The following is a 22,025-nucleotide window of genomic DNA, read 5'->3' as shown; positions in this document are numbered from 1 at the left end:
GGAGCACCTCATTGAGCCAATATACACTGTGCTTCTGCATGTCATTTTAATGATCTGTTATAGATTTTATGAAAAAATTTGACACCGTATGGACAATATTATATGAATGTTTTGGGCTGATGGAAACACAAAGATTTTGAATTCTTATGCTCACAGAGAGGTAACTTTATTTTTTAAGAACTGGAGTTCTGGGATGTTTCATCAGGCAGTGTTACATGGTGCTAGAGCACGCCAGAGGACGTCTGAATTAGGTTGCTCTTATAGCGCTTGAACATGGTGGTGTTTGAACCACCAGAACAAAAAAAGACTGTGGAACTTGATGTTGCTGATGATGGCTTTATTAAAACACTAGTCTTTAAGCCCGTTACATTAACGGGTGCTAGAATAGATGTGTCTGTGTTTCTTTATCTCTCTCTCCTTGGCCGCTGTCTGTATCCTTCTGAAACCCCCCCCCCCCCCCGAGCAAAGCTGTCTGCCCCCAGCACACACCTCCCCCCCCAAAGCAGCCCCCTTTCCCTCTCCCTAACTGTCTCTCCATGGCCCTCTTCTGTCTTCCCCCCAGAGCAAAGCTGTCTGTCCCCAGCACACCTCCCCCCAAAGCAGTCCCCTTTCCCTCTCCCTATCTCTCCATGGCCCCTTCTGTCTCCCCCCGCACACCCCTCCCCCCAAAGCAGCTCCCTTTTCCTCTCCCTGTGTCTCCATGGCCCCTTCTGTCTTCCCCCCAGAGCAAAGCTGTTTGCCCCAAGCACACCCCTCACCCCAAAACAGCCCCCTTTCTCTCTCCCTGTCTCTCCAGGGCCCCTTCTGTCTTCCCCCTCCAGAGCAAAGTTGTCTGTCCCCAGCACACCTCCCCCCCAAAGCAGCCCCCTTTCCCTCTCCCTATCTCTCCATGGCCCCTTCTGTCTCCTCCAAAGAAAATAAATTATACTCCGCCCTGAACTTTTCCAGATAGGGCTGTATATCAAATGCCAATAAACATTATATATTAAAAAAACCCACACACAAAACCTTAAAAATGAGCGACATATTCTTAATGAGTGAAACCTGGCATATCTGACAAATAGGCTGGTATGGATGAGAAGATGTAACCGGAAAGGCTTAATAAATTAGATGAGAGCATATGATAAGGAAACTGGCGTGAAAAAACAGACTGCTGCGGCTCTAGCAAGGGTGGTGGTGGTGGTGGTGGTAAGAGATGAAATGCACAAAGTTAAATAAGTAAAGGTAGGCGCATGCGATAAGAAACCCAGCGATAGGGGCAATAGGGTGAGGAGGAGAGGGTAAGGCCAATAGTGTCTGTCGGTTGTTGGCTCAGGCCTCGCAGTGTCTACTCCCCCCCTCCCTGGTGATAGGAGCTGCAAGTCAGCGTGTGATCTCACAGACCACAGTACAGCCGAGACTAAGTTGGCACAGCGGACTGGCGGCAGGTAAGGGAAAGCTATTAGGGCCGAGATCTGGGCTGCGGTATTGGTCAGAGAGTACGGTTCAAATTGTCTGATCTTCCGGACAAAGGGAAGGAAATAGTGGCAATTATTTCCTTGCCTGGAAAAGAAAAAAAACTTGGCCGGCAGAGGCACCGGAAGGCTTCGTGAGTCGCTGGGCCTGCCCTGCTGATCCGCCATTGGTGGAGGCCAGCGTGGAAAATGGCGGCTGGGAGGGCAGGAGACTGAGGAGGAGGACATACCCTGAGAAGTGTGTGAGAGAGCTGAGGCTAGAAGCTAGCTGGTATGTTTAGTTGCACCCACCGGCTCATCCTCAACCTCCCTGGGTCCTTCATTGGCTTCGCCAAGGCTGCCTATACTTCGCCGATTCCTGGGTAAGAGTGGGGAAGCCCTGGTAGCTACGAGATCATGGCGGGAGAGAGAGATTCACGCGCATGCGCACTCCTATCTGAGGTGCTCTACATCTCACGGAAAACGGACGCACGCAGGTAGGAGTGCGCATGCGCAGCTTAGCCTTTTATTATATTAGATGCAGTCAATCCTATTAAAGATTTGTTCAACAAATCTTTGGAGACGGGAGTGGTTCCTGGGATTGGAGAAGAGCGGATGTCCCTATTCACAAAAGTGGTCGCAGAGATGAAGTGGGAAACTACAGGCCGGTAAGCCACACTTCAGTTATTGGAAAATAGTGTAATTCCTAGAATCAGATGGGTTACAGGATCTGAGGCAACATGGTTTTGCTAAAGGTAAATCGTGCCAAACAAATCTGATTGAATTTTTTGATTGGGTGACCAGAGAATTGGATCAAGGGCATATGCTAGATGTAATTTACTTAGATTTCAGCAAAGCCTTTGACACGGTTCCTCATAGAAGGCTCTTGAATAAACTTGATGGGCTAAAGTTAGGTCCCAAAGTGGTGAACTGGATTAGAAACTGGTTGACGGACAGACGCCAGAGGGTGGTGGTTAATGGAATTCGCTCGGAGGAAGGAAAGGCGAGTAGTGGAGGAATCAGTGCTGGAGCCAATCCTGTTCATTATGTTTGTGAGCGACATTGCCAAAGGATTAGAAGGAAAAGTTTGCCTTTTTGCGGATGATACTAAGATTTGTAACAGAGTAGACTCCGAGGAGGGAGTGGAAAACATGAAAAAGGATCAGAAAAAGTTAGAGGAATGGTCTAATATCTAGCAATTAAAATTCAATGCAAAGAAGTGCAGACTAATGCATTTGGGGATTAGAAATCAGAAGGAGCCATATGTGCTGGGAGGTGAGAGACTGATATGCATGGATGGGGAGAGGGATCGTGGGGTGAAAGTGTCCGAAGATCTAAAGGCAAAGAAACAGTGTGACAAGGCAGTGGCTGTTGCCAAAAGCGTGCTATGCTGTATAGAGAGAGGCATGACCAGTAGAAGAAAGAAGGTGTTGATGCCCCTGTACAGATCGATGGTGAGGCCCCACTTGGAGCATTGTGTTCAATTTTGGAGACCGTATCTGGCAAAGGACATAAGACTTGAAGTGGTCCAGAGGAAGGCACCACAAATGGTAGGAGGTTTGTGCCAGAAGACATACGAAGAGAGACTGCAAGCCCTGAATATGTATACCCTAGAGCAAAGGAGGGACAGAGGAGATATAAAAATATAAAAAATGAATAACAACAAAACACACTAATTTTTATGCTCAAAAAATTGGCTCTCCAAATACCAACACCAGAAATCTGTTTAAATTAGTCAACAATCTTTATGACATACAGACCCTCTCCCGCCCTACTTCAGACCCCCCTACCATCGGCCGATGCTCTGGCCTAGTACTTTAGCAACAAAATCATCAACCTGAGATCTTTCCTTTCGGTTGCTACAACCAACCATTCGGACTACCCAGTTGCTCAACTCATGACCGTACCTAGGGTAGACATTACCTGGAATAATTTTACCACCCTTACCTGGCAACAATTCTGCAAATTTTATTCAAAATACGCTGATTCCTACTGCAAATTAGATTGTTGCCCTCCAAATATTATGAAAGCTGCTTCATTCGCCTTCAAAGCCAAATTACATAATTGGCTTACCTCTCTTCTACTGTCAGGTACCTTCCCTGAGACCTTAGGCCAGATTCTAATCACTCCGATCGTAAAAAATCCCAAGGAATCTTTCAAGTTGACATCGAACTACAGACCCATCGCAACCATTCCCTTTTTTGTAAAGCTGATGGAAGGTTTGGTTAACCAGGACTTAGTAACCTATCTGGATAAATTCAACATACTACTTGATAACCAGTCAGGTTTCCGCTCCGTTTTTAGCACTGAAACAGTTATTGCCTCACTGCTAGATTCCCTCCACAGCTTATTAAGTTAGGGTACAAGTGCACTAGTCTTGCAATTTGATCTAAGTAGTGCCTTCGACTTAGTCGATCACATCATCTTAATTGACTGTCTGGAGTCAATTGGTATTTCGGATAATGTGTTAAAATGGTTTCAGGGCTTTCTGACTAAACGATCGATCGTACCAAGTTTACAGTGACAACAATCATTTATTCAGCTGGATTAACTCATGTGGAGTCCCGCAGTGTTCCTCCTTATCCCCTACACTGTTTAACATTTACCTAGCCTCATTGGGTAATTTACAGCAAAGCTTAAAAGTCAAATTTTACATCTATGCTGACGACATCACCATAGTTTTCCCCCTAACAAACCTGACTTATGAGACTAAGAACCATCTGGCTTCTATTTTAAAGCAAATTGAACAATGGATGGCAGAATTCAAACTGAAACTCAACCAAATTCTTCCAAACTCAACCAAATTCTTCTAAATTCTTCCAACTCTTCCTGGCAAGTCCGAATGACAAAATCAAAGATTCTTCAATTTCTTTGAACGGACAAGTCTTCCCAATTGTCAATTCCATAAAAATTCTGGGAGTGACTCTGGACCATTATCTTACTCTAGATGCACACACGGAATTATTGGTTAAAAAAGGCTTCTCAACTTTATAGAAACTAAGAACCATCAGAAAGTACTTCGACGCAACTTCATTCCGTTTACTGATGCAATCCTCCATTCTAAGCATGCTCGACTACTGCAACATCATTTACTTGGGGTCTCCACTGTACCCTGTTATTATTTGATTGTCTACTTTGAAATTCTTTCGGAAAAATCCAGATATCCTATAATTTATAATCATCTACCATACCATGTAAAGTACACGAATCAATGTTAAGTACATGAATCAATGTTATGTAATGTAATTCTCTCGGTAATGTCCAGATCTCTTCTAATTTGTAATCCGCCTAGAACCGCAAGGCACAGGCGGAATAGAAATCACTAATGTAATGTAATGTAATGTCTTTCAAGAAAACCTTACAAAGACTCCAAATTATTCAAAACTCGTCAGTACGATTGATTTTTGGTATAAAAAAGTGGGATCACATTACCCCCTACTATCAAGAACTTCATTGGCTGCCCCTGGAGGCAAGAGTTCTGTTCAAATTCGCCTGTCTTTGTTTCAAATCTATTCTTGGTTTGGCCCCTATGTACTTGCTCTCTCATTTCAACTTGGATTATTCCATTAGGCCTACACGCAGAATCCACATGTTTATCCATCCATCTATAAAGGCCTGCCGATTATAGAAGATTCTTGGACAGAACACTCGCCTTCCAAGCAGGTCATCTGAACAATTGGCTTGGCAACATTATTACACACTCCACATCCTATCTAAGTTTTAGAAAACTAGTAAAAACTAACTTGTACAGCAAATTTGTAAGCTAAGATTTCTTAAAGCCCTTTCCCTTTTTACTCTAACCAATTTGTAACCAAGATCTCTAAAGCCTTCTTAATACCCTGCCTACTTGTACTTGACGACTTTACAGTGTGCCTATTATCGCTGTTCGTGCGCTGATTGTTCCAGCTCCTCTTATCTCTGTATCCTGCTCACATGTATCAATGACTTTTCATTGTGCCTATCTTCACTGATTGTCCAGCTCTTCTTATTGTAAACCGCCTCAAACTATTATGGCTTTGGCGGTATATAAAAATAAAAATTATTATTATATGATTTAGAAATTCAAATACTTGAAAGGTATTAACGTAGAGCAAAATCTTTCCAGAAAAAGGAAAATGGTAAAACCAGAGGGCATAATTTGAGGTTGAGGGGTGGTAGACTCAAGAGTAATGTTAGGAAATTCTTCTTCACAGAGCGGGTGGTTGGATGCGTGGAATGCGCTCCCGAGGGAGGTGGTGGAGAAGAAAATGGTGACAGAGTTCAAACAAGCATTGGGATGAACACAGAGGATCTCTAATCAGAAAATAATGGGTATATATTGGAACTAAGGCCAGTACTGAGCAGACTTGCATGGTATGTGTCTTGTATATGGACATTCAGTTGAGGAAGGACTGGGAAGAGCTTTGATGGCTGGGGATGATTAAGATTGGTTGGAGTGAGCTTTGACGGAGACTCCAGTAGATGGAACCTAAGCACAATACTGGGCAGGGCTCTGGGTTTCTGGCCCAGAAATATCTAAGAAAAAGGACCATTTAAATTAAATTAAGCATGTATGGTTGGGCAGACTGGATGGACCATTCGGGTCTTTATCTGCCATTATTTACTAGGTTAAATTTGAAACTGTAAAGTTCATCCACAACTTAAATCAGTGAAGAGGACCCAACACGGTCCTTGTTTTGATCTTTAAAGTCTTCCTCTAGAAAAGTCTGTTATTGAGAAAGATATCAGGGAAGCCGCTGCTTGCCCTGGATCGGTAGGTAGCCTGGAATATTGCTACTCCTTGGGTTTTGGCCAGGTACTAGTGATCTGGATTGGCCACCATGAGGACAGGCTACTGGGCTTGATAGACCATTGGTCTGACCCAGTAAGCCTATTCTTATGTTCTTATCATGGAATTTATTTTGTACTGATGCTGTGGTCTTGTGAATTTTTTTTTTTTTTCTGTAAGACTTTGAACATGAGTGTGCTGGGAACATAACAATGAGAGAGAATGTGTGTACATCTTAGTTGTGATACACCATTGCTGGGAAAATTCTACATTTCCATGGTAACCAATACATTTATGGTTGTAAGAATGCTTAATCATTTAGCACTAGTACTGTAACCATTAAGAAAACCGCATCACCATCTGAATATTCCATTAGGATTGTATTTTTTGAAAAGAATTTCCTTTCTTTTGTAGCTTATAAATTTGGCTTTTGATCATAAGATTAGTTACATGGACTAATAGCCACATTTTGCTGGTTTATTTTTAATATTAATAAATGACCTCCAAGTCCTTTCCGTTTATAGTACGCAGAAAATATAAACGATCAGGCCTTTTGATCACTGGACATTTACCCACCACCAGTGGCATAGTAAGGGTGAATGGCTCCTGGGGCGGTAACGCCCCTCCCCCACCTGCTCCTTTCCAAACCCCCTTCCCCTCCCCTGTACTTTTTTAATTTTCCAGGTGCAAGCAACCTCACGAACTTGCTGCCCGTATCGTGTCAGCTATTCCTCTGACATCACTTCCTGGGTGCGAAGCCCGGAAGTGAGGTCTGAGAGAGGTGACACCGATGCAGGCAGCAAATTTATAATGCTGCTTGCGGGGAAAATTAAAGAGTTAAGCGCAAAGGGAAGGGGCGCACGTGCGTGGCAGGGGGCATTGGAAAGGAGCGGGGGCGGAGTGTAGGACAGGTGCCAGCGTCCCTACCGAACCGGCACCCTTTACTACACCACTGCCAGTTCAGATCAAAGACAAATCTATATTGAAAGGAAAGATCTCCAAACATATTAGAAAATCAACTTAGCTTAAGGGCACATGTTCCTTTGAAATCATGGAAACAGAATTTTCTTTTCTGTTGCTTTGCCTGAATCTTCTCCTATCAACTGTTCTTGCACTTATCTCTGCTTTATTGAATTCAATTAATTTTTCCTCCATCATGTCTATGAGGAGACTCTTAATAGAAATGGGTGGTAGAGACGAGGGGTTGTTGAAAAGTTCTCAGCCCAACCAGCCAACTTCCTAAATTCTGAGAGTTACTTTGCCATTCTAGCTGAAAATAGTGCTATCTTATTTTGTTAAGTGCCAATTTGCAGAAATTAAATTCTATGTTTTGACATTGTTTCAGATCATTGATTTAACCATTTCCACATCATTCTCTTCTTGGTTGGGCTGAAGACTTTTCAGCGTGGCCTCCTAGTGTGAAGACTGTCTCTGGTAATCAGAGCTGAGATTGTGATGTCATAATGCCTTATGTCACCAATAAGAGCCAACCTCATCAATGATGTCATAATGGCTTGATTGTCTTATACTTGGCTTAGTTTTATTATATATGAGGGGGTGCTGAAAGTTCTCAGCCTAACCAACCAGCTTCTTAGATTCTGAGTGTTATGTTGCCACTGGAGTTGAAAAGAGTGTTATCTTATTTTGTTAAGTGCTAATCTGCAGAAACAAAATTCTATGTTTTTGACATTGTTTCAGATCATTGATTGAGCCATTTCCACGTCATTCTCTTCTTGGTTGGGCTGAGAACTTCTCAGTACCCCCCTTGTATATGAAACAAATATTTTCTATCTAGTTGACATCTGGTGAAATTCACCAGAAGATCTTGCTCAGTCCCTTTGCCCCTAAGTTATATCTCCCTAGTAGCAGCCTATCATCTGCATCACAATTATTTGTGCCCAGTCCATCTCATACGTGCTTACTTGAACATGCTAAACACTGTTCTGCATGGTTATGTCCCTTATTAAACTACCTTTTAGAGCAGGGATCTCAAAGTCCCTCCTTGAGGGCCGCAATCCAGTCGGGTTTTCAGGATTTCCCTAATGAATATGCATGAGATCTGTGTGCATGCACTGCTTTCAATGCATATTCATTGGGGAAATCCTGAAAACCCGACTGGATTGAGGCCCTCAAGGAGGGACTTTGAGATCCATGTTTTAGAGGAAACATGTTAAAGCATTTCAGTGGGTAAAACAGTGGAGACAGATTTTATAAAACTGCTCGCCTAGTATGTGTTTAAACTTGTATGTACTGAACTGGGGCATTCCCATGCGTGCGATTGGGAATGGATTTGCACTTATATGCATTCTTTTGAAAATTTAAGTATAAATTCTTAACCCAGAATATTGATGCACATCAAAAACCTGGTGTTCATGTAAAGTGTACAGTCTCCCTAGGGTAATTTTTGAAAGTAGAATTGACCACATACTTCTGTTAAAATGTTCGTATTTTATACCTGTTTTTTAAAGGCACAGACAAAATCCCTACAGGCTGGTTAATCTTACCTTAGTGTAATCGCAAACTGTGGGCTCCTTTTACTAAGCTGCACTAGTGGTTTTAGCTTAGCGTGCACTAAATTGCCGCACACGCTAGACGCTAACGCCTCCATTGAGCTGGCGTTAGATTTTGGCGTGTAGCATGGGGTTAGCGCGCGCTGCAATGTAGCACACGCTAAAAACGCTAGTGCACCTTAATAAAAGGAGCCCTGTGTGCCCCTGCAGATTCCAGGTGTGCCCTGAGATGCCGGCGAGGAGGAGAGGCGCCGGCGCCAGCTGAATGCTTACAAGACATGCCTCGTGTGTGAGATGCACATCTTATAGTTATTTATTTACCGAATAGGCTTCAAAAAACCAAAAGCTATAGATACCAATAATACAAAAATTCAAGCCCCAAAAATTGGTACAATTTTCCTTTTTGAAACCAACACTAAGACGGCGGTTGCACTACAAATTTAATCATTAAATAAAGGGGTTTCAGTACATGCTCAATTATCCCTATGAATGACCAAAAGCCCCAGGCAGGTATTCATTGGTGACTAGCACCAGACCCGAGGGTCTAAATAAATCCTGCCCTGTACATCATGATACTCTTATGTTTATAAAAGCATAGCCTTACTGGGTCAGACCAATAATAATCCAGTCGATGGCCCGGGTGACAGGATGCCCCGTAGAAGGAATTACGGACAACTACTCAGACACGGGAGGGGTCAACCACAAAGCAAATGAGGAAGACAACACAGCAGCAGAAAAGGATGGTACTGCGGTATACAAAAATAAAGTTATTATTATTATTATTAGATACTGCTAAGCTTAAAAAGTCCAAGAAGGTAACACAAAGGGAACTCAAATGTATGTATACAAATGCTAGAAGTTTGGGAAACAAAATGGGAGAGTTAGAAGCAATAGCAAAAAACGACAAAATGGAAATCATTGGCATAACAGAAACATGGTGGAATGACGAAAACAAATGGGACACAGTTCTACAGGAATACAAACTGTACAGAAAAGATAGATGGGGCAGAAAGGTGGAGGTATTGCCCTATATGTTCAGGAAGGATTAGAATCCATGAGAGAGACTATGGCGGAAGAGAAAGAGAAGCTGGAATCCCTCTGGATCAGGATTCCCAGACACAACGATGCTGACACAAAAATTGGCCTTTACTACCGACCGCCGGAACAGAGGGAGGAGGCAGACTCGGAAATGATAGAGGAAATTAAACAAGAATGTAAGACAGGCAATGTCATAATCTTGGGGGATTTCAATTTCCCGGGGATAGACTGGGACCTAGGAACCTCCAACTGTGGCAAGGAGGCAAAGTTCCTGGAAGTGCTAGGGGATTGCTTCCTGGAACAGATGGTAGTAGAGTCGACGAGAGGAAACGTCACCTTGGACTTGGTCCTAAATGGCATTATGGGTCTGGCAAAGGAAGTAGAAGTCACGGTCCCACTGGGGACGAGCGATCACAACATGATCAACTTCAAACTTGATGTCGGGAAAGGGAAAGGTACCAAAACCTCAACCATGACTTTAAACTTTAAACAGCATGAGAGCCATAGTGAAAAATTGGATCAAGAAAAAGATGGGCAAAGTCATAATGGTGGAACAGGCATGGTCCCTACTGAAAAATACTATCACGGAAGCACAAAGCCTCTACATTCCGCGGATGTCCAAAGTAAAGAAAATCAAAGGCAAAAGAGAGCCGGCGTGGATTACCAAAGAGGTGAAGGAAGCCAAAAATGAAAAGAAGGACTCCTTTAAGACGTGGAAATGCACAAAAACATCTGAAGCTTGGAACAAACAGAGATGATCAGAAAAAATGTCACAAGGCGGTGAGGGTTGGCAAAAAGGTCTATGAGGAGAAAATAGTGCGAGAGGCCAAAAATTTCAAGCCCTTTTTTAGATACGTAAAAGGGAAAAAACCTGCACGGGAGGCGGTGGGACCGCTGGACGACCTGGGAGGAAAAGGGTACGTTAAGGATGACAAACAAATTGCAGACAGACTGAATTCCTTCTTTGCGTCTATCTTTACAAAGGAAGATACCACAACAATACCTGACACAGAGAAAATGTGTTCAAGGGAGTCGTTCAGGACAGCCTCACCACAGTAGAAGTGGACTTGGACCAGATTTACCACCAGATCGACAAACTTAAAAGTTATAAATCTCCTGGACCGGATGGAATTCATCCGAGAGTCCTAAAAGAACTGAAATTTGAAATCGGAGAACTATTGCAAAAATTTGCCAACCTGTCAATCAAAACAGGACAGATACCAGACGACTGGAAGATAGTGAACGTCACGCCGATATTTAAAAAAGGACCGAGAGGAGTGCCAGGCAACTACAGACCTGAGTCTCATGTCTGTCCCTGGAAAGATGATTGAGGCGCTGATCAAAGATAGCATAGTCCGGCACCTAGACACACACGACCTGATGAGAGCCAGTCAACATGGGTTCAGGAAAGGGAAATTATGTTTGACAAACCTACTTCAATTTTTTGAGACAGTGAACAGACAAATTGATAGTGGAGAACCAGTGGATATTGTATACTTGGACTTTCAGAAAGCGTTCGACAAGGTTCCACATGTAAGACTTCTCAGGAAATTATAAGGCCATGGAATAGAGGAAGATATACTAAGATGGATAGGCTAGAGAACAGAAAACAGAGAGTGAGCATAAATGGGAAGTTCTCAGAATGGGAAAAAGTGCCTAGTGGTGTACCCCAGGGCTCGGTACTTGGACCCATCTTATTTAATATTTTCATAAATGACCTGAAAGAAGGAACATCCAGTGAAATCATCAAGTTTGCAGACGACACAAAGCTATGCCAGGCAATCAGATCGCAGGACAGCGAGGAACTCCAGAGTGACTTGAATCAATTGGAGAAGTGGACAGATAAATGGCAGATGAATTTTAATGTGGAAAAATGCAAAGTGATGCATTTAGGCAGAAAAAATAAAGATCACAAGTATAGTATGTCAGGTGTAACTCTGGGAAAGACCGAACAGGAAAAGGACCTGGGTGTACTGATAGATAGGACCCTGAAACCATCGGCGCAATGTGCAACGGCAGCGAAGAAAGCAAATATAATGCTAGGCATGATAAAGAAGGGAATTACGAGTAATAATAATAATAATAACTTTATTTTTATATACCGCCATACCCAAAAGAGTTCTAGGCGGTTCACATTGGTTAGAACAAATTACAAGAGGTAACATGCCAAATTGAACATAGAGTTGCGAACAGCGAGGAGAAAGAAGTTACACATGGGTACATACCAAAATTGATCATAGAGTTGCGAATAGCAAGGAGAAAGTAGTTACAAGTGGTTACATTCCAAATTGATCATAGAATTACGAACTACAAGGAGGAAGAAGGGGGGAGAGGAGGGTGACAGGGGGGGAGAAGTTTCGGTAGGAGGGAGGAGGAGGATTGAAGAAAGTTCAGAGTAGATCAGAGAAAGTTATAATACCGCTCTACAGAGCCATGGTCAGACTGCACCTGGAATACTGCATCCAACATTGGTCTCCATACCTAAAGAATGATATAAAACTGCTAGAGAGGGTGCAGAGATGAGCAATGAAGTTAGTGAAAGGTATGGAGAACCTGGACTACGAGGAACGACTTAGGAGACTGGGGTTGTTCTCCCTTGAGAAGAGGAGACTGTGAGGGGATCTGATCGAGACTTTCAAAATACTGAAAGGATTCGACAAAATGGAGCAGGGAAAGCAGTTATTTACAATGTCTAATGTGACACGGACAAGAGGACATAGACTGAAGCTGAGGGGGGACAGGTCCAGGACGAATATCAGGAAGTTCTGTTTCACACAGCGAGTGGTGGACACCTGGAATGCTCTCCCAGAGGAAGTAATTGCAGAATCCACCGTTCTAGGATTTAAGGGTAAACTAGATGCACATCTCCTTAAGAGTGGCATAGAGTGATACGGGTAAGGGTAAATTAGATGCACATCTCCCTTGAGAAGCATATAGTGATATAGGGACTAAAACTATGCCAAGGTACACCTGGCGGGGCCTCCGCATGTGCAGATCACCAGACTTGATGGACCCAGGGTCTGATCTGGAGATGGCAATTCTTATGTTCTCAGTAGCCCGTTCTCACGGTGGCCAATCCAGGTCCCTAGTACCTGGCCAAAATCCAAGGAGTAGCAACATTCCATGCAACCGATCCAGGGCAAGCAGTGGCTTCCCCCATGTATTTCTCCAGGAACTTGTCCAAACCTTTCTTAAAACCAGCTACGCTATCTGTTCTTATCACAACCTGTGGCAACGCATTCCAGAGCTTAACTATTCTTTGAGTGAAAAAAAATTTCCTCCTATTGGTTTTAACAGTATTTCCCTGTAACTTCATCGAGTGTCCCCTAGTCTTTGTAATTTTTGATCGACTTGTACCCGTTCTACTCCACTCAGGATTTTGTAGACTTTAATCATATCTCCCCTCAGCCGAAGCTGAAGAGTCCTATCCATTTTAGTCTTTCCTCATATGAGAAGAGTTCCATCCCCTTTACCATCTTGGTCGCTCGTCTTTGAACCTTTTTTAGCGCCACTATATCTTTCTTGAGATAAGGAGACCAGAATTGAACGCAATACTCCAGATGAGGTCGCACCATGGTGCGATACAGGGACATTATAATAATCTTAGTCTTTTTTAATAATTCCTAGCATCCTATTTGCTTGTCACCTTCTGATTACCCATTCACCTCACACTGTTTCTCCCCATCACTCCTTCCTCATCTCCCTAACGGACTGAGACATCCAAGTTCCACTTCACTGCTTTCAATGGAAGTAAAACCTGGACACCTCAATCCATCCTCCTTTTTCTGGAGCCATATGGCAATCCTACCCCACCCCCACCTTTTCCTCAAGACTATTATTGAATCTGCTTATAAAAGCTTGTCAAAATATGTATTAATAGCAATAAATATCACTTGATTTTTTTTCTTTATTTGAACCTTTGTTTTATTTAAAGTAGATTAACCTTTCAACTACAGTGCACTACCCTCCCCAAGCAGGCCAGTGAAGTGATTTGAATTTCTTAAAATATCAGCCATGCACATCTTACGACATAATTGTTAATCAGTATTAATGGTTCAGTTCTGGAAACATTTCCTTAGTCATCCTGACTTGGAAAGATGGGGCAAAAAGTTAACCAATCTACTGTTTCTGCTGTTTTTTGTTGATATGTGAAGATATATAAATTACTAGCTGATGCCCCGGCGTTGCACGGGTATTTAATTATAGCAATAACACTGTAAATGGATTCAAATAAAGATACTTTATAGTGGTGAATGAAATTATTTTTTTACAGCTTAATAAAAAGTACAATATTCAAATTATAATGTGAAATATTTGACAAAATGAATACAATACAACTAACGCAAAACGTGATTATAAACAACAATTTTAGTTTCACCTCCTGGAGCAAGAACATATAAATTCTTGGGTGAACCCACCCTTGAGCAAGCAACATAGAGTTGTGGGCCGCGAGACCCCAAGAACATATCACCCCAGGTAGTGAGGGATCTGCATACCAAGTTTCGTTCAAATCGGTCAAGCCGTTTTTGAATTACTGTGAGAATGGCAGCTTTTTACATTTTTTCCATTGACATGAATGGGTGAAATCTGATTTTCTGTTTGTAGCTCCGCCCACGTGTGCAGGTGGGCCGCGAGACCCCCAGAATATATCACCCCAGGTAGTGAGGGATCTGCATACCAAGTTTCGTTCAAATCGGTCAAGCCGTTTTTGAATTACTGTGAGAATGGCAGCTTTTTACATTTTTTTCCATTGACATGAATGGGTGAAATCTGATTTTCTGTTTGTAGCTCCGCCCACGTGTGCAGGTGGGCCGCGAGACCCCCAGAACATATCACCCCAGGTAGTGAGGGATCTGCATACCAAGTTTCTTTCAAATTGGTCAAGCCGTTTTTGAATTACTGTGAGAATGGCAGCTTTTTCCATTTTTTCCATTGACATGAATGGGTGAAATCTGATTTTCTGTTTGTAGCTCCGCCCACGTGTGCAGGTGGGCCGCGAGACCCCCAGAACATATCACCCCAGGTAGTGAGGGATCTGCATATCAAGTTTCTTTCAAATCGGTCAAGCCGTTTTTGAATGACTGTGAGAATGGCAGCTTTTTCCATTTTTTCCATTGACATGAATGGGTGAAATCTGATTTTCTGTTTGTAGCTCCGCCCACGTGTGCAGGTGGGCCGCGAGACCCCCAGAACATATCACCCCAGGTAGTGAGGGATCTGCATATCAAGTTTCTTTCAAATCGGTCAAGCCGTTTTTGAATGACTGTGAGAATGGCAGCTTTTTCCATTTTTTCCATTGACATGAATGGGTGAAATCTGATTTTCTGTTTGTAGCTCCGCCCACGTGTGCAGGTGGGCCGCGAGACCCCCAGAACATATCACCCCAGGTAGTGAGGGATCTGCATACCAAGTTTCGTTCAAATCGGTCAAGCCGTTTTTGTGTGATCGTGGCACATACACACATACATACCTCCGATTTTATATATATAGATTCAAGGACAGTCTAGTCTACTCGATTTCACAAGGGTGGAATGTGTCCATTTTGTTTTCTTCCATGTCTTGTGCTAATGTGCTTGCTCTCTGTCCCTCTTAAAGGAAAAAAGACTAAATTCAATTTCAGAAATGTTGCCTCCACAGGGCCACTGGAGAGTTCCGCAGATTCCAGCTGGCTGACATCTGTTGCAGCTAGCCGCTAATTGTAAAAAAAAGTCTCCCAATTGTGCCTCCCTTATGTCTAAAATAGTTTCTTAATTAAAGGGAGGCAGGGTAGCATTTCAGACTTTGAGGAAGAAAGGCAGAGCTGCAATATAAACTCAGAAAGCCCTCAGCTTTTCTTATTTCCTTTGAAATATCTCTGCTGCTGAAATGTCAGTGCAAGACTTTCCTCTGCCCTACTGGAAATCTTGCACAGAACACACACACAAAGAAACCCCCACACCATTCATATCAGCCAGAGTGCAAAGCTGATAAAACTCACACACTTCACACACCAAAAAGCAAAGAGAAGGATCCTGGCAAAAAGGACAACAGACTGGCAGGATTCGTGTTCGTAAGGGATTTATACAAGGGTCTCTAGCTTAGGGAAAAGTACAGGACCCAGAAGACACTACTGGTACTTCAGATCAAATCAAATAAAAATGCTGTAGGCTTTTGAAGGAGTTGCGGACCTAAGGTGACCATACGTCCCGTTTTGAACGGGACAGTCCCGTTTTTGGATCGCCTGTCCCGTTGTCCCCACACACAGCTTCGGGATGCCAAAATGTCCCATTTTCAGGGACAGCATCCCGAAGCTGTGCGCGGGGACAACGGGACAGGCGATCGCTTCCTGTTCCTCCCTGCTGCACCAAAAAAAAAAAAAAAAGAAAGCCTCCCTCCAGGCCCGATTTAAACCTCCCTCCAGGTCCACCGCCTGCTGCTAATCACGTTTCTAAATGTGAATTTTCTTTAATGAAACTGAGGCCAGGAACAGGATACATTACATTACAGTAGGGATTTCTATTCCGCCTTTACCTTGCGGTTCTACTTAAGTTTATTCAAGTCCAGATAAAGAGCTCATTATGCACCATCAATCCTGGTGCTCAAGGGTCAGGCGTGATTGCTACTTCACCAAAATACACTTACTCCAGACTAGGGTTATCATATGACTCCAAAGAAAAGAGGATGGATTGAGACATCCGGGTTTTGCTTCAATCTATCCTCCTTTTTCTGGAGCCATATGGTAACCCTACTCCAGATATCTGGCTACTTTTCACCCTTCACAAAATGCAGCGCAGCGTAGGAATCAACCACTGTGAGACTGATAGGAGACTGAGAGGGCCATTTTCGATATGACATCCAAATCCAAGTTTGGATGTTTTGCAGAAGATACACAAAAATCCAGTACCAAACATAGCCATTTTTTTCAGATGTGCGTCTATCTTGTAAACTGCTTCGAGTGTGGTTGCGGTATATAAGTCTCAATCCCTTTCCTTTTTGAACCATTTTTGAGAAAAACATGTCCAAAAGAAAAAGAGCATAAAATAAGCCTTTGGGATGTAGGAATGTCAGGACAGACTTGTCTTCCTTTTGAGGATATGTCCGGGGGTCCAGACGGCTTTTCAAAACCTGGTTCTTTGTCTGGGTTTTGAAAAGCTTTCCTCCACATCGCGTTGGGCAGAAGGGCATCCATGCGTGCACAGATGTTCTCCTGCCCAACGAGAGGAGGCAGCGGGGGGGGGGGGCTAGGCGGGCCTAGGGGCGGGTCTAGGGGTCCGGATTTTCCAAACAGAAAATCTGGTAACCCTATGTAGGAGGTGCCAGCATTTGTGGTAGATTGGCCACACATACATCCCACCAGAGCAGTGGGGCACCTCAAGAGGTCTCAGGTACACATCTTTGCTCTCTAGGGCTGAGGAACGGTTGGAGGGTCCATTGTTTGGGAATAATATGTAGTAATGCTTATTCAAAACATTCTACTCTAGTTTTGACTCTGCTTTCCAGGTTTCAGACCAATTGCCAGTATATTCTTATTGGTCAAAACATGTGAGGCCATTGTGGTTGATATCTTAATAAATGTTATTGATCACTATAAGTGTTTTAAGTGCCTTACTAATTGGGTTCAGACCTTTCCATGGTAAGGAAGCTTTGTGGTTTGCTTTGGTCTTGGATGCTAAAAAATTCTGTGGAAGGGAAAAGAGATGATTTTGCTACAACTCTAGTTAACAGCAGTATTTGACACAGTTGATTATGGAATATTATTATTTAAGTTGAGGTGTGGGAATTTCAGGACCCATTTTCAAGTGGTTCAAAGAATTTTTGTTCACTAGATCTTAAAGTCAAAATGACAAACACGTCGCCATCAATTTGGGTTCCGCAAGGTTCACCATTATTGCCCATTTTGTTCAACATCTTTATGAGTTCCTTTGAACAGATTATTTTTTTCTCTTTTCAGTGTCATGTTATTTCTATGTGGATGATAAATCAATTTTTGCAAGCAGCAGACTGTGCAAAGGTTTACTATTGTGAAATGATTTTTCAAGAGTGGACTTTGGGAAAAATAGTGCAAAAATATGGCATTTTTGTTTATGCCCAGTGGCGTGGTAAAAGTGAGTGGCGTCCCCCTCCCCCACCCTCTTCCCTGCACCCCTGTGCTGTGCAAGCACCCCCTTCCCTTTCTCTGTACCTTTTAAACTTTCTTATTTGCATGTCGATTTATGAGGCTATAAATTTGCCTGGGGTGGGTTTAATTTAATCCCTTTTTTTAGTTGTATGATCTGCTTTTTTTTTTTTTTAATCCAATTTTTATGTTGTTTTAAATTTGTTGTTTTTGTGTGTGGTTTTTTTTTAGCTTTGGTTATATAGATTTTGTACTTTTTGTGATTTTGTCTTGTTTTGTTTTTTGATTATGTATGTACTTTAGGAACCCGCTTAGCATTGTTGGATTTGCAGGATATAAATATTTTAAATAAATAAATAAAATAACTAACTTCTCCGGTGTGAGCGGCATGCCCATGCCGGTGTCAGCTCGCCCTTTGGCATCACTTCCTAGGGGCGGGTCCCGGAAGTGATATCAGAGAGAGCGCCAATGCCGATGCGAGCAGCAGCCTCACGCTGGGCAAGTAAAAAAAGGTACAGGAGAAGTCAAGGTGCGCGCGGCAAGGAGAGGAGCGGGAGGGGGTGGAGAGGAGGAGGGGTGCCGCCCTCACCCCTCCTTACTAAGGCACTGTTTATGCCCAAGCATTTATGCTAATTTTATTTTACATGAAATGCACTTCTTTGAAGTCACTGTGCATTTTAGTGCATGAGGCCCTTTATTCCCTTCCCAAGACCTCTACCCTGCATATATTTACAACAATATGCAAGGCCAGTCTCTCCTTTGCTAGGAGGAAAAATGTATTTCGAATTGTTTTCCTTCTAAGGAAAATCGTTGGAGCAATGCCAAACTAGCCTCTTTCCTTTTATTCTGATTCCACTTGAATGGAATCTAAGAAATGTGTTAGAAAAATTAGAAAAAGTCATTGCTCTATTGCTTATATTGATCTGATAGGACCAGCGGAAAGAGGTTTATGTTTATTGAGAGCTTCTATACCGCTACTAGGGAGTCAATTCAGAGCGGTTTGCATGAGCCTCTGACGGGCTGGGGAGGTGCCAGTATAGATGGGGTTGGGGAGATGCCAGAGCAACAGTTGGCTCATGATGCCACAACCCCTTGAGTCAGCAGTGAATGCATGCACAGTCATTGTGGATAAACTGAGTAAATGACCAGCTATGGGGTTCCCGGCACAGGTTTGTGAAATGCCAGCTTAGAACAAGGCACACAAGAACTGCTTCCCCGAGTAACCATATTAATCCCTCTTCAGACTCCCATGCGATTTCTGAATAGAAAATGTATTTATTCTCCCCAAATAGCTAGTTATCTCAGCCTCCTTTCTGCTTTCAAATTGAGAAAATCATTTTACCCCCTCTTTTATCGAGCTGCACTACTAAGCAGTGCAAACTAAACGCCAAGCCGCCCATTCTGTTCCTATGGGCGGCTTGGCAACGCAGCTTGATAAAAAGGGGGTTAATTTTTACTGAATTTCTACAGCCATTTTTGAACCAGGCTAGTTATAGCAGCTGTAAGCTCTTCTGAGTAGGGACCGTCTATTGAATGATAAATGTACAGTGCTGCGTAAACCTATAGAAATGATAAATAGTAGTAGTGGTAGTAAAGAGAATCAAAAGGGGTGGGGAGGGGGGGACCCCTGTAAACCCACATGGACTGTGGGAAATATAAAACCCACAGGAACAAAACACCACTCAAAAATATTGTTCTATATTACCAGATGGATTAAAAGAAAAAAATATCAGGCTTTTCTTAATCAAATTAATTACACCTATGATATACCTGTGTTGAAAAGTAACATACAGTGTTTGGGATTAGAATAAAACTGAGTTTCATATGAAAAAAATAAATCCCTCGTCTACAGTTGATCATTTAATTTCTCATTTGTAGTGCATTTTACTTGTTAACACAGCATAAAATATTTGAGTTTTAGCCTATTCTCCTTCTCTGCCCTATTAACAGCTCTTTTGATAATCAAAACTTACCAGGACTTGTGCAGTTTGAGTTCGTATTCCCAAGTTTGCGTATTACACCAAAACCCATTATTCCATCTTGAACAGAGATATGTTTTTCCAGACACTGTTTAAAGTGAACATATGTCTTCACTTACTAGCTTTAATCCTCTTCTCAAAAAGCAGCACGCAACAAAGCACCCAAATCCTTGGCCAATTTGTGATTATCCAGTGCGTTTTGTGAAAATATTAAAAAAAAGTTGTGATTTACATCCACGAACCGTCCTGCACAGTAAGCAGGCACTATAGCGGGAAAGAAAGAACAGGAAGGAAAACCAACCATGTGAGCAGAACAAAAAAAAAAAGAAAGAAAAAAGTGTTCTCAGTAGATAGCACTCCAGTGGATAGTAAGATTACAGGAAATCCAAACACTCAGACAGGAAATGTGAGCATTCCACAATCTGAACGGATACACACACGGCCTTGTCTTCATTTACAAGGACATTTTTCCTGCTGACCAGGAAAAACCAAGGGGGGCAGTTTTTCCTCACTGGATCTAAACCTGTCTTATTTTGCTGAGTTAGCTTTATTTGGACGTCAGGTTAAACTCTATTTTAACTCACCTGAACTGTGTGATTGATTTTTTTTTTTTTTTAGTTTATATTTTGATTTTTCACTGTCACTCCTATTTGGGGGGTTTTCCTAGCATATGTGGTGTTTGATAGTTCAGGATATATACCATGTTTTAATATTATATATATATATTTTATTTTTTTAAAATAATTTATATTCCGCATAGCCTACATTTCTATGCGAGTAGATTACAAATTATTCAGGTACTCAAGCATTTTTTCCTAGCTGTCCCGGCGGGCTCCCACTCTATCTAATGTACCTGGGGCAATGGGGTTTAAGTGACTTGCCCAGGGTCACAAAATACTGTACGTGTAGAGCCCCATTTTTACATGCAATTCAAGGATCAGAATTGACTTGTCCAGGTCAGAAAAATGCTCCGTTCTAAATGTATTTTAGAAAAGGATCTACAGTGATGGCCCAACCACTAGGCTAGACTGGGCAGTTGCCTAGGCCATCAGCTTTGGGAGAGGGGGCGGGGAGCAAAGATAGCTGAAATCAAAACTAAACAGATCCTCACAGCCATACAAACTCAAAGAACCATCAGTATGTACTTTATAGGCAGGGTAGGTAATTTCATATGCCCTATTTAACTGGGTAAATGGCTTTTAAAAATTACCTTCTTTCATTGTGTTCACACAGACATACACATGTTTAATGTTTAAAAGCATGATGTCTTTTCTCATGGTGGGAAGGGAGCAGACTAGAGGTCTGAACGCTAGTGAGGGTGCATAAGATTGAAAGTTCATCTGAGATATGTAAACATGTGTGTACTTTGCCTGCGATTCCTATTGTATCAAGTATTTGTAGCAGGATGTTGTGGTCAAATGCTGCGGTGAGATCTAGTTGAAAAATCAGCATTTTTTTTTGCCTGTGCTGAGGTTTTGTCTAGCTGTGTCCAGAAGGGAGCCTAGTAGTGTCTCAGTGCTGAAGTTGGTTCTGAATCCAGACTGTGTAGGGTGGAGCAAATTGTAGTTTTCTAGGTAGTTGGTGAGGAGTTTAGCTACGAGGCCTTCCATTAGCTTGACATATAGTAGAATTGAGGCTGTGGGTCTATAGCTGGATGGTTGATCTGTTGCTCCTTTTGGGTCTTTTAAGATCGGGGTGACGATGATTTCGGAGAGGTCTTGTGGGAAAAGGCCATCTGTGAGCATGGTTTGTATCCATTGCATGAGGAGAGTGCGGAATTTTAGGCTGGAGGTTTTTAATAGGTATGGAGGGCATTGGTTGAGGTCGCAAGCTGCGTGGCTGTATTTTTTATAGTTTGTTAAGGTCGGAGAAGTGGGACCAGGTTCTATCTGCTGCAGCTGATTCTTTTTCTGTGGGGGGCATTGTGATCTCTTCTAGGTGGGTTGGGGTTCCTGCAAAGTTTGAACTGGCAGTTGTAATTTTGTTTTTAAAGTATTCAGCTAAAAGGGTGGCTGAAGGGGGAGGGTTGTCTTTTTTGGCTAGGTAGGCTTTGGCGTTTTAACTGTGTACACCGCTTAGAATCATGAGAGAGTGCAGTTTATAATTTTTTAAAAAAATACACTTCTCCCTCCATATTTGTGGGGATTAGGGTCAAAGACAGTCCACGAATACAAAAAAATCACAAATAAATTTTCGCTTTCA

The 22,025-nt window shown here is 42.5% G+C and overlaps 1 protein-coding gene across 1 annotated transcript in view; it reads right to left on the bottom strand.

Moving 5' to 3' along the window:
• The window catches only part of ASAP1 (ArfGAP with SH3 domain, ankyrin repeat and PH domain 1), a 558,081-nt gene extending 538,065 nt beyond the window's left edge, over nucleotides 1-20,016 (bottom strand). Inside the window, exon 1 of the mRNA XM_033933030.1 lies at nucleotides 19,818-20,016. The gene's annotated coding sequence lies outside the window, so the exon portion shown is untranslated. The remainder of the gene's footprint in view (nucleotides 1-19,817) is intronic.
• Between the last annotated feature and the right edge of the window lie 2,009 nt (nucleotides 20,017-22,025).

Source organism: Geotrypetes seraphini, chromosome 2 (assembly GCF_902459505.1).
Source record: "Geotrypetes seraphini chromosome 2, aGeoSer1.1, whole genome shotgun sequence".
NCBI classification, from domain to species: Eukaryota; Metazoa; Chordata; class Amphibia; order Gymnophiona; family Dermophiidae; genus Geotrypetes; species Geotrypetes seraphini.
Note: the sequence above shows the minus strand (reverse complement) of the source record. Positions and strands in the feature narration are given on the sequence as shown.